General features: G+C 38.3%; 1 protein-coding gene and 1 long non-coding RNA gene across 7 annotated transcripts in view; one reads left to right on the forward strand and one right to left on the reverse strand.

The window, feature by feature from the left end:
* Positions 1-17766, reverse strand: part of OXR1 (oxidation resistance 1) — a 224370-nt gene that overhangs the window by 70928 nt on the left and 135676 nt on the right. The window lies entirely within an intron of this gene.
* On the forward strand, positions 1387-15892 carry LOC134168044 (uncharacterized). Its single transcript, XR_009966386.1, has 3 exons — positions 1387-1473; positions 14756-14901; positions 15001-15892. It is a non-coding gene; the product is annotated as an uncharacterized LOC134168044 (long non-coding RNA).

Below are 17766 nucleotides of genomic sequence, written 5' to 3' on the forward strand. Positions count from 1 at the left end.
GAAATCCACCTTCAGTAGCTGCAGAAATGTCTGACAGAATATATCTGCATTTATGATGCAACACTTAATAACATGTTATGCTAATCTGTTGCTGTAAATAAAAGCACAACCTGGTCTTGTAGCTAGATCCCAAAGTACCAAACCAGAGCAGGGGAGAGCTGCTTGAGCTGCATTCTAAAAGAACTGGTGGTGTAGGGAAGGGAGAACAGGGGTCAGTTGTGGTCAAAAAGAAGAAAAAACACAACAAATTAAGGAAAGAGTATTTCCAAGTCTGACAATTATATATATATATAAGTATTTTAAAGGAGAGGAAAACAAAATCACAGCAAGTGGTGCTGACCTGTCATTTGTTTAGGGACAGATTTGTTGCTTATGAAAACAAGTGCAAATTGCAGCAGCTAATGCAGGCAGAATGCCAGCAGATGCTGTGCAAGCTTCCTTAGGTCTTGGCCAGTTTAATGCCTGGTGTACAGGATGTGGGCTTCTTGCAATTCATCTTGCCAAATTTCCAGCACTACCCCAAACAGCAGAAGTACACCAGGCACTAACACATACCCCTATTTAATTTGGTGAGAAACGAGGTTTGCATATGCTTTCTGAGGTGAGAATCTTGATTTCAGTCATTTGTCAATCAGTGAGTGTTCATTTGTATGTAAGCAACTTATACACAAGTATGTAATTTTGACAGTCTGAACCAAATGCCTCAGTTAAGCTTCCTTACTCATTCTGCAGACACCAGCTCTTCTCAGGTGATGCTAGGAGGATGCTGTATGCCTTTGTTAAGTAGTCTAAATTACCACGTCTGGTCAAGACCTTACCATTTATGTGGTTGCAAAACCCATAATGAGTGGCTAAAATAGGGATTTGAATTAGAACACTTGTAAAAGCCTATCCCCTCCCTCAATTTTTAATGAAACCTATTTTTAATAATGTAAAATAATTCAGGAATTATTCTTCCTAGTGAAAAGAGAAACTTCTAAGACACAGAAAAACAGACTTCAGTCTGTTTTCTGTGCTGTTTTACTGAAAATTAATTACAATGCAGAATGCACATGCAGCCCTTGAAGGAGAGACTAGAACTAAGGCATGCAGAACTCCCACATTCTCAGGCATATTTCCATATGAACCCACCAATTTGTGTGATGAAGTATGGAAGTACACAGTTCTAGAAGTAAAAATGGTGGCACAATGAATCACATTTTTGTGATTCAGAAGGTCCAAACAGTTCCAAAGGGCAATTCAGTGTCACTATGTATTTGGGAGTAGTTGAAAAGAGATAACCAGTAGGCGACACTGAGTAAATGGGCCTGTTTAAAGCAGGTTCTTCAGAGAAAACTGTGGCTTAGGTGTGTCTGTCCATACAGGTTTCACAATACCACATCCTCTTTTCAGATCAGACACTTGGCAAGAAGGAAGCTGTCATCTGCATACTAGCCTCAGAAATGCTAAAGCTGGAATTTCAGACTTCACCGGGTAGGGATGTAATTCTGTTTTCACTAACCTGCTCCATGTAAGATTAGAATGAAATGGAGCCAGCCTCTGGCTTGACCACTGATGCTGTTCACTGTCCAGCAGAAAATGTCACATTGAAGGGACAAGACAAAATAAACATGGGCACCAAGGGAATTTGGAGTCCTTGGTTCTGGGCTGCGAAACTTCAAGTATACCTTGTGTTTTGTATCTGATTATTCGTGAAATAACACTGAAACAGACAGGAAGCCACTACAGCATCCTTTTTAGGGGAGTTGCTTTCTCAGTAGAAAACTGAATCAAATTCCTACTTTATTAATATTTCAAATCTGGCTCAATAAATCTTTCATTTCCTTTTGTAGAAGCTGTAGAAAGGTACCACAATTAGACGTTAGGTTTCTCCAGGCTGAGGAGAACATTTGAACCTTGGGCATCTCAGCTGCCCCTTACAATGCATTTAAGCATTGAAACATGCAGTCCTAAGCAGTGTTCCTTAGGTTTAATTTCATAATATTTGACTACCGTAACATTCACTGTGTTTATTTTTTGTCACATCAAATCTAAAGTTTTAGGAGGACAAGCCACTGCTGTCAAATGTCACTGCAACATCTGACTTGTTTGTGCTTTGTCTGTTCTGATATAGGTTGTGGTTACATAAATGTTTTTGTTTGTTAGATTGATAGCTAACCTAATCCAAGTCAGACTATTTATATTTGGGAGATCCCAACAAATCCTTGTTACCTTTGAGGATAAAGCAATTTTTGCTTTTTTTAGCCAGATTCCAGAACTCTTCATACCCCACTTTAAATTGGAGATTAAATATAGGAATACATACAAATAAAATGTACAATCCAATCTAGGACATTACTGAAACAGGAAAAAAAAAAAGTTAATTCACAAGTGTCCTGTACTGGCACACACAGCATAGTTACAAAAATGCATACTAAGCATATGAAGCTGAATAGAAGTGAGTGAGTGTATTTTACTCCATAAATACACTTAACTGCATCCTGCAGAATAATTTGATCAGATTTCAAAAGCATGCCACAATTTTTTGACACTTGGAGGCATCAAATTTCAGCTGCATATGGTCCGAATTTTCAAATATTCAAACAAATAATAACCTTTGCTGCCTGCAGTTACACATCTTCTCTGAAAAAATGTATCCCAGAGTCACTATCCAACTGTCATTGATGCTATACTTTTCAGAAAGCTGTGTCAGAATTAGCGTTACAAAAATGTGTATTCTAAAGCTAAATCTGTATTTTTTTCCCCCAAAGTATATTTACGGTTAGATGACTAAATGGCACATTCTACAATAACATTATCATGTCAGCATTTGTTAAGCATCAAAGATACCAACACAGAAATTTTCAAATATGGCCTTGAGGATGAAATAATATCATATTGGGACTTTTCTATATTTATGGCAGAACTTTAGTTTCAACTACAATTACATAGCTCTATATATAGACTTCCTTATCAAATAAACATGAAATGACCTCCAGGTCTTCAGTTCATACTTACTTGGTTGGTAGTGGCTTATTATAAACAGAATGTTCTCTTCTGTTCAGGAAATTCTATGAAAATTAATTCGGACCCTAATGGGTATGCATGTGTGCCTGCATATACAGATGCCCATGCAGTTTAAGGATGCTCACTAGGTATAAAACACTACCTGAACAAAATTAATTTTCAGTAGGCACAGATGTCTCCATCTTAATTTCATCATCTTATTGACATTTTGTTCTTTCATCATGTGTTTTGAAACTGGATATGGAAAACACTGACAGTATAAACTGATGACTCTGTAGTATTTACTAGCTAATCCCATCCTCCACAGAGGCATAAATTATGCAAATAATAAATAATTGCTTACAAAAGGTGATCAGAAAATTTATTATTCCTCAGGTATTTGAATCTAAGGCAAACAGTCTTGACTATATACTTGCTTTATAACTGTAACTATTCTTTCCTTAACACTCATTAAATGCTTATCATGTTGTTAATGTACTGTATTCCTGTAAGAAGGTTACTTATACTTGCTCAGAAACAATAGAACTGGATTCCAATTCATAATAGACATTCTTACATTGCCAGACTGGTTCATAATAAAATAGAATGTCCCTCTGGTAGGATAGAGTTGTTAAAATTCAGTTCTGCCATTGTCCTGGGTTCAGCCATTTCTGAATACTAAGCAATCGTATCACAATTGAGATTTCAACTCAAAGCATTGATACAGTTCATTAAAACAAAAAATGACTGGTTTTGATCAGTATCTTGCCACCTCATGACCATGATGTGTGACTTGCGGGTATTCCTCATAGTTATAGCAAGACCCACATACTTTAGAAAGCCTTAGTCCTGTCTTGGGGCTGGGGGGGGAAACTCACATTAATAAACACTTGAAGTGACTCTACATGATCATAAAGGTTCAGTCTGTTCGAAGACATAATCGACTGCTCTCACATGCTCCCATTGTATTCAGTTGGCATCAAATCGTTTTCCAATTCAGGAAACATCATGGCTTTTAGCTACAGGTCATGAGTTTTCATTGCAACCTTTAGACATGAAGATATCCAAGATACAAGGATCCTCTTAATGGATTCAAAGTGATTTTTCTCAGACATCTGGAAAAAGCAGACTTAAGGACAGCTGATGAGCAGCCAAATAATGCCAGTTCTAAGTAGGAATGCCATCTGAAGTACGGTGGTATGTTATAGATAAATGGGTCAAAAATATGATCAGAATTTTATCAGGAGCCAGAATAAAGCTAATGGCAACAGCTGATCCTTCTGGTTCCAGTTCTATTCTTGTGACAAGAATTACCAATTTTCTATTTTATTTACTCCAGTTTAGGCAGTGCATTCTAGGATTAAGGATTAGTTAAAAAAAAAAAGAGCAAATTCTGTTCCATCCTTTGCTACCTGTTTTGTGGTGGTTCTCCTTAAGTAAAGTGTATGAAAGCCTTTTGTACATACCTTTTCCTGAGCCATTTAAATCTGTGCAGGACATTCCTGAAATTTTCTTTTGAATGAAAACCAAGAGGGAGTATGTTGATCTTATTAGAAGTAAGTTCTGCTTTTTCTTTAAATCTTGCTTCTTCAGGAACATCTGGTCCCTGTCTCCTTCCCTCCCCCACTGGTACCACATCAGAAACATGCCTGATTCATTTGCTCCCATAGTATCATGTAGAAAACCTGTGGATGGTTACTCACTCTGTCCTTTTGGAGATAATTACTACAGTTTATCCTAAAAAATCAAATACATCACTTCTAGCTAGCAAAATCATTTGAATGCTGTCCATTACTATATTCTTTCTGAATTAAGAAATTGTATCCTATACACACTAGGTTTAAACCTGAGATTTAGCAGCTTAACTCTCACCTCTGTCTTTGATTACTGTCACAGTTATCCCCAGAAACAATTTGAAGTCTGTTGTCTGTCTTGCATTCAGCTGCATTTAGCTGCAATGCTGTATACACACCATTGAGAACCCATGCACATAACACAGCTTTAAAGACCCTGTTTGCCTTTCTGATTAATTTCCTTCTATGTGTTTAGATGGGCTCTTCTGTAGGCTTCATTTAAAATGCTTAATGGCATTATCTCCCCATCTTCCTCATGTTTCGTCTGAGAATGAAATACTGTGTACACATACTGTATACAAAATCCCAAATACAAGTGATGGGTAATTAATGGTTATCTGTCAAGTTTTTTTACTCCAGTGCTTCAGGATCAAGACTCAGAATTGGTAGGTGATTTGGCTGGCAGTGGTTAAGTGTGAAGCACTAGTGACATGCTTGTCATCAAGGAAACAGGTTGCTATGTTTTATATAAGTCGGAAGCTTACTTCTCCCAAATATTGGTCCTAATGTTAATGAATTATACTAGTTCCAGGTTGGAAATATATAGAACATGCTGGTTTAGCCATAAACCTTAGTCAGGCCAACAAACCTTGGTGAATGGAAAGGTGATGATTAGAATAGAAGGGATAAAAAACCCCTATTATTTAGCTTTGATCTGTTTTCTTACAAAATACAAAGGGAAAAAATCAGATATTTGAATAATGATGGAATTTGCCTCTTAAATTCATACAAATCTGATGTTGCAGTCCTGCACGGGTTATAGCTTATTGCTTAAGGCTACTGAAGTAAGATGTGCTTTCTAGTAGCACAATAACCTAACTGTAGTGTAGTGCAACTGTCTCATTTTTGTTCCAAAAGCTGTAGTGATTGGTCCAGCTAATCAGCTGGGCTGGGTGAACTGATGCAGAAATAAGGTAGTGGTGTTGAGTGCTGAGATGTTGATGCTGTTGCAGGAAACCAGGGCCACATAAGTAAGTCTCACTCTGCATAAAATGCAATTGCTTAATTTTTATTAGTAATCTACCATAATACTTATTGATTATAAAGACTCAGTTCTTCTTAAATATAGAGTATTAAATATGCTGTTGTGGTCTTTCTCATCTGTCTCTTCAAGCACCAAAATTACAGCTGTTAATTTTAAAGTTCAGGAGTGCCAACAGATTCTTAATTGCTGTAATTAAATCTAATCTTTATTAGGAGCCTGAAAGCAATTTGAAAAAAAAAAAACTTTAATGTTTTAGACTTGTTTTATATCCCCCATAACTTTGGGGGTTTTTGCACAGAAAGCTTTGCTGGATTCTGTGGCAGTAAAGGACCTCTGGTGTTACTCAAGACTTCATGAAGGAATTAAATTGTAATAATAGAATTAGAGGACATCTGGATAAGTAAAATAGCAAAGTATCAACAAAACTGTTAAGTCTTCATTTGTAAATCTGTAGTTCTTTGAAGGAGTCAATAAGCGTGTGGATAAGAATAATCAATTTAAGCAGTGTACTTATATTTTCAGATAGCTTTTTCATGTCCCTCACCAAGGAAATGAAGCTGTTGTAGGACGAGAGGACTCATCATTTAATATCCTTTAAAGTACACAAGCAAGAATCAGATTTCATGACAGAGGAAGAATGATTATCAGTGCAGCCCAACAGAGATCAATGATTTTCAACTTTCTGGATTATTAGTCTAAAAGGAGAGAACAAGAAGATGCTGGAGTTTGCCGATGATACAAAATTATGTGGGAAAGTCAAATCTACTGGAAAAAAGTTAAAAATTGTTCCATAATACAGATCATAAAAAAAGGCAGGTGAAATTCACTGTTTATAAATGCAGAGCAAAAACAAGCTTTCCTGAGTGCATAACTATGTTTATACATATACATAGTGATGAGCTTTAAATGAGCTATTACCATCCAGTAAAGAGATGGATGAAAATGTCTGTCAACAAATACCTGAAAAGCCAAATAAATATGAATTATTAGAAAAATATAGTTACACTACTCTTCAAATTCTTGTCATGAATATAGAGTACTGCTGCTCACCCTGTTTCAAAAAACAGAAGATGCATTGTACCCAGACATTTTACAGAAAAAAAGCAGCAAAAGCATTAAGCTGCTTCTCGCTAGGAAAGCAGATTAAAAAATATGATGTGGGTAAGTAGAAAATAGAGAAAAACTATTCACTGTTTGTCATGATAAGAGAAGTAGGGGCACCTAATGAAATTACTAATAAGATTTAAAGAAAAAGAAACATTGGAACTAGATGATCTTAAGGTCATTTCCAACCCTAACCATTCTATGGTTCTATGATATCTGAATCACAGAATTCATTACCACAGGATTTTCTGTAAGCCAAAACTATGAATGCTTCAGAAAGCAGTCATAAAAGTTCATAAAATGGGTCATCAAGACCCATTAAGCACAAGAATGCAGATACATACTCTGCTTTGTGGAGTCCCTGTGCCACCAACTGCCTAAAGCTCAGAGGAAATACCAGCAAGGTGTCTTTCCATACTTGTCGTCTTATGTATTCTTTCCCTAATTGCCCCCTGCTGCTGGCTGCTGTGGGAAATAGGACACTAGGCTGGATGTGAGTAAAACACTACCTGTGCCTTATTCTGCCTGGCCATTCTGATGTTAGGACTTGGCATGACACCTCTCTTTGGTCACCTTGTTATGGGACCAGAAGTCCTCCACAAGTTCTTGGGTCATTTGCAGTGTGAAGGGGGTGACCTCTACAGACTGAGTGAGCTCAGAAGAACAGGTCTGGGGACTTGGAGAGATATGAGACACCTCAATTGCTACAGATTTTGAAGCACAAATGGAGAAATGTTATTACTTTGCCTTCATTTCACTCCCTGTTTTGATCTCTTGAAGTGAACAGGAGTTGGTGTAGCTTCTCCATATCAGTTCTCTTATCCAGAAAATCAAGACATCTCACCAACTGCCGATGTTGGTGACCTCGTTTAAGGAAGAGTCATGAACATTTGTGGGGCTGGCAAAGTCAGGAACCTGCATGGAAAAGAATCCAAATGAATTGTCAGGAAATTCTCAAATGTCTAAGCATTAAGAGCTCTTAAGTTGTGCTCTACATAGGAAACCAAATGTAGAAGAAAGAACTGAATGACGACCACCAAACAGCCTGGGTGGCTGTAGACTGGCCTGGGAAGCAAACTGTGACTCTGAAAGGGCAGAGAACATGTCCTACCACAGCTCTGGATTTAGCACAACAAAAGTCCCTCTGTGCTGTCTCAGCTGAGCTGCGGAGCTTGCTGGCAGGCAGGGCGAGGAGCCTGCCCACGCCCTGGCTCTGCAGATGCAGCTCCACGCTCTTCAATGCAAATAGTTGGCACATGAGTTTCACAGCGCTGTTCTTCCGCATGCAGGCACAGCAGAAGTGATTCTTTGGTTTTCAAAAATTAACGTGAATCTTCAGAATTCACAGCTTTCAGGAAAAGAGATCATATTTATTTATTTATTTTGTAATCCAAAATAATACTTGATTGTCATGCAAAGTTATTGTCAGGAATGGAAGAGCTATTGCAATTGAGAGTTGCAGTGGCCCACAGAGAGTGTTTCTGAGAAAAGCCTGTAACCTGGTATTTCATTTTTTTTCATAAAATGAACCTGGAAACAGTCTGTCAAGTGTAATGTCTACTTATGTATGACTTAGCAAACAGAATGCGATACTTTACCAGAAGACAGGAGCAGCAGTACCCAAGATTTGCTTACCAAAGTCCTACAGACGCATCAGAATCAGGTCTCTAACGGGCTACAAAATTCCTGTTTGCAAAATGTACAAGATGGAGCTAAAATAAGTTTAAAACACAAGTCAGAGGGGAGATACTCCTGCTATTGATGCACTGTGCAAAGCACTAGGAGCTGTTACTTTGCCTTCTTTGGCCAAGCACAGAGACTATGAGCATGACCACAGTTGCCCCCACCCCCAGTTGTGTTCCACACCCAAACAGAGAGAAATCTGAGGACTGTGCCAAACAGCTATGATCACTTGTGACTTAAGCTGCCAACACTCAGGTGTCCTGATTGCTCAGCACTTGGAGAAATTGCCTTCGCACTATGGTTTATTTCCTCTGGGTTTGGTTCAACTACCAGCTGTATTAACTGGTAGAAGGCCACATTTTACCTTACCTCTCTGACTGGTACTACGTTTTCTCTCTTGACACACTTTTTGCTAATGGGACAGTATGGTATATATGGACAGTACTGGCTGGGTTTTTAGAGTAATTTTTCTGATAGCTCAGCAGTGCAGTGCTACTGGGGTGACAGCACAGAACTACCCCTTGCAGATCCTACAGGAGAACACAGGAATCAGATAGTGAATTGTCAGAATGAATAAGGTATGTTTATAAATACCTTATAAATACTGTTTTCAACACTTCTAGGAAAAGTGAGGGGAGGCAGAGAATTTGTATTTGTTTGGCATTGAGACTGAATTCAGATCTTTAAAATGCACACATATAAAACAAACCATTGGCCCAAACAATTCATATGCTAAGCAGATTCCTGCAAATTGAAGTCATCATGATTTTCTGATGCCCAAATCATTGTAATGATTTTGCTTCAAAGGTGAATACAGACATCGCAGGTGCAATTTGGTAGATGCATAACAGTCACTCACCAACAAATATTTTAAATTCTTAGTATCCTCCATGTTTCCCATGTCTCTGGATTAAGATGATTATTATGTTTTGCATGTACTGCCTTATTGACTATTGGACTTCATTTGTATTTTTAAGGGCACTGTATTTCCTCTGTTGCTTATGAAATTCAACTGACAGAAGCCTTAATAAATATAAATGCTGTTTTCACATGGTGCACATTTTCCATTTGTATGTAATGAGCAGTTCTTAAATTAAGGTATGCTTCTCTAAAGAATTCTTTTAGCCTCAGTAACATAAAGTGTCCAGGCTTTTTACTATGTAATTTGTATTCAGCATTCTCTTCATAAGGACATCAAACTCAACACCATTTCTGACATGAAATATTTTATTTCAGCCTATTACTCTTTTAGTATCAAATGTATTCTGTTTTTATAAGTCACAGAAAAACAGTATTCTTTCAAATGAGAAGTTCAGTAAGTTTTACACTGAATACTATTGCCTATCCTTATTTTCTGTGAAGACTAGTGTTTTGCCTTTACTTTTTAAAGCCAGCAGGTAGAAAACAAGACAGCAAGAGGTCTGATTTTATGAAGTGTGCTTTATATGTTTTTTATGAATGCAGTGTTTACTTATGACATCAGAAATGTTCAGGTCAATTAGGACTTGTAGACAGCACACTACAATTCACTATTTCTCAACAGACTTCACATTTAATATTACTTTTATAGGGCATGATGATATCAGGGAGCACAAGCATTCACTTTCCAAGGTTATTTAGGCTGGAAGACACAAGGACTTGCTGGTACCACAAACATTCCCCACCCCTCCTACATGGATTGCATGTAAGCCTGCAAAACAAGCTTGCAAGTGCTGCAGGGCCCTGGATGGGTGATTTGGCAGATGCTTAGAAAAGATTTTTACTCAATGAAGTAGCAGAGAAGAGTAAGCCTTTAGTGGTGATATAAACAAGGATTTCAGGAGCAATGTAATGGTCTGTGGTCACCGCAACTAAGTGCTGCCCATGACACACTATGACCAAATGGCCTGGATGTGGAAGCTGTCTTTCCATTTTGCAAACTGGTTGTCTGAGTCAGGACAATGGTGTCTCAGTCAACGAACCAGCATCACAGAATGGCTAGACCAGACAACATGTGCTGGGAAACACAATATATTATACATACTTGATATCCACTGCGGTGTTTTGACTGTTTAAATGCTTTTCCATTGATTTGAATAGCAAGATATTTCTTCAAGTATCAGCATTATTACCCTAAAGAAAAAGAATTAGGAACAGAAATTGTGTGCAGCTTGCACAATCACACAAGTCTTAGAGGGCAGACTGCCATGGCATGTTGCAGATAAGGAAATCTTGCTCAATTTTGTGGTCTGCCATGCCTCTTGCATTTCAAAAAGACATTTTGCATCATTTGAGGGTAAAAATTCTTATAAACACTAAAAAGCAGAGCAGCTATGGTTTGGTTTATTGCAAAGCAATATTGTCCTTTCCTCCCCTCAAATAAATTCTCCCCTTAACAAAAACATTCATGTGAGCAGGTATTAGTACCACTACATTCTCTGCTACTCCCCTTTAAATTAACAGACTTTCTAACATTTTTTTAGACTTAAACACTTCAGCTCATCTTGTTCCAACCCCCCTGACATGGGCTGGGCAGAGCCATCTTGCACTAAAACATGTCACCAAAATTTTGCATATGTTCTGAGGCAATGGAAGGGTAACCATGCTGGCCAGCCAGCCCTGCTGTGAGTCAAAAGGCACTCCATAGAAAGGATATGTTATTGCCATCTACATGTATAATACAGAGAGTTGGATTTCTTTAATATAAGGATCTTCGGACTGATCTCCAGTGTTTGAAAGTACTTTGTTTGTATGGTCTTTGCCTTTTGTTTTCCAGAACTACTTCAACTAGAAAATCCAAATATTAGTCTAAGGCTATCTGCAAGTAGATCCATAGGGACGATCTTCAAATTGTTTTCAGATGATGCGCTTCCTCCTTTCTTTCATACACATAGATGCTCAACCACAACCAAATTTACCTGAGACACTGCTTGTTACATTTACTCTCTGTTACTTGTAGTAATACTGTTTTTAGGAGGGGAAGAAAAGAAGTCAATTTCAGTTGAGTGATCCTGTGAGCCACTTTGTTACAGCAAAGTAGCATGCGATTGATTCAGTTGTACTTTAGTAATTTTCATTCCCTTCACAGTTTCACCTATATAAAACATACAAAATATTTGCACTTCTCTAAATTAAGTTTTCAGATGTTCAGTGGGCTTGTTCTGCAATGAAAAGATGGTGCGCTCGGTGAAAAGGTGGCACTGCACACGCTCGCATGGTGCTGGGGAGAGAATGTGATTTCACTAGTAACTGATAAAACTATCACAGCAAGGAATCAGCAGCAAACTGTAAGTGACAAAGTGTTTTCATGTACGATAATAAACAAACTGCAGACTTCCTACCTGAAAATCTTACTCTTTACAGAACCACTGAACAATATTAAAAAGTGTACAATCACAAAATAACTGATTTTCTCTTTTAAAATACTGCTTTCAATTACAACAGATTTACTAGGAAACAGTAATAAACTGCCTGACTCAGTTTTCTCAAGCAGAACCTGTACTGAACAAAATACAGATGCTTTTTAAGATTTATAATGCTAAATGCTTAATTTTTCCTGACCCTTATCTTTTATATCCATGTTGATAAGAACAGTCTCTTTTCACACATAACCCCTGTCTGAGCTAATAATAATAGTTTTATACAGCTGACGATAGAGGTACACATAAAGTTCAGCTGCATTGAGGAGACACCAAAATGTGTGTTAGCTTAGGAACAAATAGAATTTTTAAAGGCTGGGTTTCTTAAATACTTGGCCTCACTTGATCCCTTTTAATAGGAAGGACTGTGTAGAGTGGGGATACTGGCAGAGGGAAGAAGCTAAGAACCATTTCATTCACAAGAAATGGGAGTTCTGTGGCTTTTTTCCTTACTGTTAAAAAGATTTGACAGAGTGTAAACATTTAAGGTTGTATCTTCCATTACAACCCGTGGCTATTGTTCTGCAGGACAAGGGAAAGAAGTTATTTACCACACCTGATATAATTTTCCAAAGAAAGGACACACCATGATTCACATACTCTGAATGAATTCCTTATATGTACAGGAACAAATCTTGACCTCTAAGAAGGTACAATCTCTGGTGTTAGCTTTACAAATCATATCCTAGAAACTTCTCCAAAGGGCAGTCTCATGCTAGTACATTCCCCCAGTGCAGAAGTACCTGATGGGAGATGGCACTGGTGTAATGGCTTAACACTAAGGCACATGAATCTACTGAATGGGCATGGTCAAAAATTAAAAAGATAGTCTGGGCCAATTTCTTCTGGCTTCTTGGGTCACACTCTTAACTCAGCTTTGTTTTGGGGTCAAGACAGAGGTTGTTTGAAGAGCACAGAATGAGATGTTTGGAAAGCACCGAGTGGGGATGGTCGTGGTTTAAACCAGGAGAGACTTTACAGCAGAACCCCTACTGTAATGCTGTGATGCTACTGCAAGTCCTGCACTTTGCTTCTCTTACTCCACTACAGAATCTTAATTCCAAATGTTAATGAACTGCCTAGTACCCAGGGCAGAAGAGATAATCAAGAGAAAAGTGAAAGGGGAACATTCTCTTCTTGTTAATTGTTTTCAGAGCAAACCCTGCATGCAGTAGAATTAATGTAAAATGTTTGACCAAGATTTGTTCATGCCAGACACACCTTTTCTTGCCTCCTGACTGAACACAGGAAAGTGTGTCTCCCTGAGGGCATTCTGCAGTTTTGAGAAGCAATGTTTTGACAGTGGAAAAGTACAAGTCTAAATATAGTACATTTTGTCAAATTTTGTTTAAAAGAATGTTTCAATAGATACCTGTTTAAAACTGTGCCTTGCTATTGGTTCCTATGCAAACACTTTTATTAATGGGGTTTCTGCAAGCCTGTAATACCAGTATGTGGCCAAAGAGGGGACTGATTGCTTTGGCAAGTGTTCAGGCCATACAATGGACCTTAGGCTCACATTTATCTTTGTCATAGTCCAAAGTGCAGGAGGTTTTACTTTTTTGTTTCTTACTTTTTGTTTACTCACTGGTTCCTCTTCTCTGGCACATAAGAAACTATGTCCTTGAAAAGCACAAAAAGTACAGTTAGCTACTTTATTTCCAGAGCATTTCTTTCCATGATGGATTCTAACACACAGGGCTCACAGGTTTCTGTTTATACAAAAGGAGGAAAACGTGGTAGTGAGAAGGCAAAAAGGAGACTATACCAAGTCTCTGAGGCATAGAAATTCAGTATCTGAAAATCCACACAGCACTGAAATCACAAATATCAGAGGTGGAGAGTTTTAAGGAGAAAGAGTAGAAATAGTAAAAAGACCACTGTCTCTAGCAGTCTGTGTTCCCTCATTGTACACAGCACTTCATGATACTACACATTTCATGCATGACCCTGTGAGGGGTAGTGGAGGAATGGGTACAGTTACTGGAAGAGAAGGGAGGAAGCGTTCTTGCAATTTTTATTGGTCTCTTCAAAGGTTTTTCTTAGTGCAAACAAAGAATTCACAGACAGCACTTCATTTTGCCCCCTAAGCAGGAGAAAGTCACCTCTGGGAAACGGCATTCAGAAAATAACAAGCAAGTCAGGTCAGGGTCTCCTCACAAGTAACATCACCTGTTGCGGGAAGCCTATGAAGTGTGGTTCTTCATACTTTACTGAAGCTTGAAGTCTGAACTTTGACTCCTCCTCTGTGACTGCAAGCATGTGTTCTGCCTCATCTGAGTACCTAGAAAATATTTTATTCCTCCCCCCTTCTGTTTTCTGATTTAAAGCTACATATTCTTTGCAGTAAGTTTCTATTCACATTGTATAAACAGCTCTTCAGGCACTGCTGTGATACAGTACATGCCTACTGCAATGAGAATGAGAGAATGATAAGAAAACAAAAATTAGAAAGAGGCAGGGAAAACTAGAGAAGAAAAAAATCTCAGCACTGATGAAACATACTATTTTTTTTTTCCTTAAAATTGCAGTTAGTTAACTAAGTATTTCATAGCAGTAGACATTAAAGGATATGCAGAACTATGTAAAGAAAGCACATTTAAAAATAGGAGCTGTGGTTCCTGTCAGTTATGATCTTCAATAAAAGCAATAAGCAACCTTTCTGATAACTTTCCAACCCCTGAATTTAAGTCTGCATTTAAGGGGAAGATTGCATTAATTTTAATTAACGTCTCATTTCTATTAAGGATGACTTCAATATAATTGAATCCTTCTCCTGTAATGCATGAAACAGTCCAACAGAGCCCATACTCCAGCAGTAAGAGCAGCATGGCTGTAATGCCAGTGTAACTCTGGTGCTGACAGTCACTTCTGAGTACTCTGGATGAAAGCGGTAAGTTTTCACTGCAATTATTTTGTGGGCACAATATTGATGCTAGAAGGAAAGTCCATCAGACAAAGTCAGTTTGAACAAAGCATCTTATCTCACAAGGTTGCCAGACCCTGGAACCATATGAAAACACAAGCCAGAAGCTGCAGGCAATGGGAGGAACTGCAGGAGAATCCCCCATCGCTGAGGTGAGTGGCAGTTTGCTATCAACCCTCAGCCCCAGATTTCCCACATCAGACTTTTGCTAATATGCAGATTTTTCACAACCTTGGTCTGTGCATTACAAATCACAGCAAAACGCATTTCAGCTTCACAGATGGTAGGTTTGGTCTTAGGCTGAGAGTACTACAAGTTGTCTTGGAAATTTTAAATCTGGGCTTGCTTTCAAGGGAATCTGAAGTGTTTGTTCCAACAAACACATCAATTTTATTAACTAGCCACACCTCCAATATTAAAACTCAACCCCAGTCTTTATTCTGTGACAGAACGTGCCACTGTTGACATTCTGATTAAATCCAAACATCCTAGAGATGTAAAATGCAAACCATAAGAATACAGAGCTGTAGTAATAGATCTGTAGAGAGGTGAGGAATTCAAAGCCACAAATATAACTTTTCTAATTACATATTGCAATAAAACTATATTTTCTAGAGAGATTATATGCTTGCAGCTATTTGTGACATTACCAGTAGCACTGTAATCTTTAATTCATATTTACAAACCTGATATCCTTATTCTCGGTGATTCAGTAAATTGCAAAAGTGTTGGTTTTGTTTTTTAAAAAGCTGTCTCAATAAACCCTAAGATATATTTTAATTCTTTGTAGGCAAATTGAATAATTCTCCAGTGAAAATTTACTGCTTTGACATGGAGAGGAATGAGAAACAGAAGCTTCTCGTTGAAACTTTATGTTAGAAAGCTGGACCTGCCTGAACTTAAATAATTACATTACCTTTCTTGCTCTTGCTGTCTTACCAAGGAAAATAGTTTCAAGTTAATACTGGCTGGACTAGGTGACCTTTAAAGGTCCCCTTCAACCAAAACTATCCTATGGTTCTACAGTAATCCATCACAGACTATCCTAGATTAGAAATGTCCAGTAAATATAATGTATACAGACATCACAATCATTTTTAAGGGAAACTTGCACATACTGGAATGGAACAAAATAATGATACATATATGGTACATCAAGGTTGTTTAGGGAACAAAATAAACACTCCCTCCTGGGAAAGGAGGAAAAACATTTAGAAGATGTTTCCAACATTGCTGCTTGTTATTAAAAAAAGTAGTCATTCAGTAATGCCTCCTTTTGCCCCAAGATCTTCTTTGCCATTTTACGTATCTCTTATAAATGAATATCATAATAATCAATGCTGAGGTGGTTATACACTCATGCAGATTCATATTTTAATCTCTTTTTTCCTATAGCAGATTGTTGCTGAATATTTAAATAAAATATTTTGAACACTAAACTGTTCTGCCAATCTTTTGTAGTACCTGGAATTCTGGAAATGTGTATTTCAGTATTTTTTTTTCCATTCACAGCTACACAGCTTTATACAGCAGATGAAATTTCTATATAAAACTCTGAAATTCCGGAGATACTCCTGAAATCCTGAAACACAGTCCCAAAGCAAGCTCTGGTTATCATAACTACTTTTATAGAAATTAACTGTGTTTAGACACTTTACAAAAATAGGGTTAAATTCTAAATCACCTCTAGAGATGGTTGAATCTCTACTGTTCTAAGGCTGATTCATTAAGAGCTCCAGTCTGCAGTAATCCACCGACCCACTGTTCTGAAGTATGCCTGCTGGAAATCCTCCTAAAAAGCCACTCACCAGCTGGGAGCAGCTAAAGCACTGTAGCTACTGCTCTGATCCTTTCTGTTCCTCCAGTTTGCTTCAGAGGAAAAAAAAAACAAACCAAAATCAAAGTCAAAACCAAACCTACCTCAAAACCATTATTTAATCTATGAGTTTCTGTCCTTAGTATTTTGTCTAACTTTGTAAACTGTCTTTTGTTATTTTGATTGGCTCCAGGTTATCCCCAGCTTTCCACTTCTGATGTGTTTTATGTCTACATCTTCACCCACATCAAAACAGTGAGATCTAAAAGCACTTTTCAGGGCCACAATCCCCAGGCATCCACATCATACATAAGCCTGGGCTCTCAATAGTGCTAGAAGAAAATCCCAACAGGCGTAAGGGGCTAACTAAGACCTGAGGTCTTAGTGCAGCACTCTCCACTGGATACTCACCTGCAAGCTGGGATAAAAATGTGCCTCAGGGTGCTCCAAGGTAGTGACCCACACAGTACCATGACCCCCACTGTGCTCCCCCAGGGCTCACAAACCTCTGTGTGTAGGAGGGGTCTTGGAAAAAAAAAAAAAAATGAAATGGCCCAAGCTTTTCTCCTTGAGTCACTTTTAGCTGAGGTGGTTAAAATAAAGTTTCTTCAGCTTGTGTTGGACTGTCTTGAAAGCCAGCCATAGCAGAGCCTGGTTTTAAGCTGGGACAGATGTCCTGCACTGGCCACACATGCTTGGCAGGGCTGGGGACAGGGCCCCTCTGGCAGGCTGATCAGAGGACTCATTACTTCAGTCTTCCTTGGAGGCTGATGCTAAAAATACAGAGTATGGTTTTCTTTGGATGGCTCCTCTGATGATCACGGCCAAATGCTGCCAGAAACGTGATTTCTTTCGGGGAAAGGTGGACCTTCTGTAGAGGCCACGAGGCTGATCTTGATACTGTTGATGAATCATATACAAAACAGGATATCACATGTAAAGCAGGCATGATAACAAGAAGATGTTTCCTTTACTGCAAGACTCACCAAGTGGGCTCAAGGCACTGTAACGAGATC

Source organism: Pezoporus occidentalis, unplaced genomic scaffold (assembly GCF_034315485.1).
Source record: "Pezoporus occidentalis ecotype Australia unplaced genomic scaffold, CSIRO_AGI_Poc_V1 ctg3, whole genome shotgun sequence".
NCBI classification, from domain to species: domain Eukaryota; kingdom Metazoa; phylum Chordata; class Aves; order Psittaciformes; family Psittacidae; genus Pezoporus; species Pezoporus occidentalis.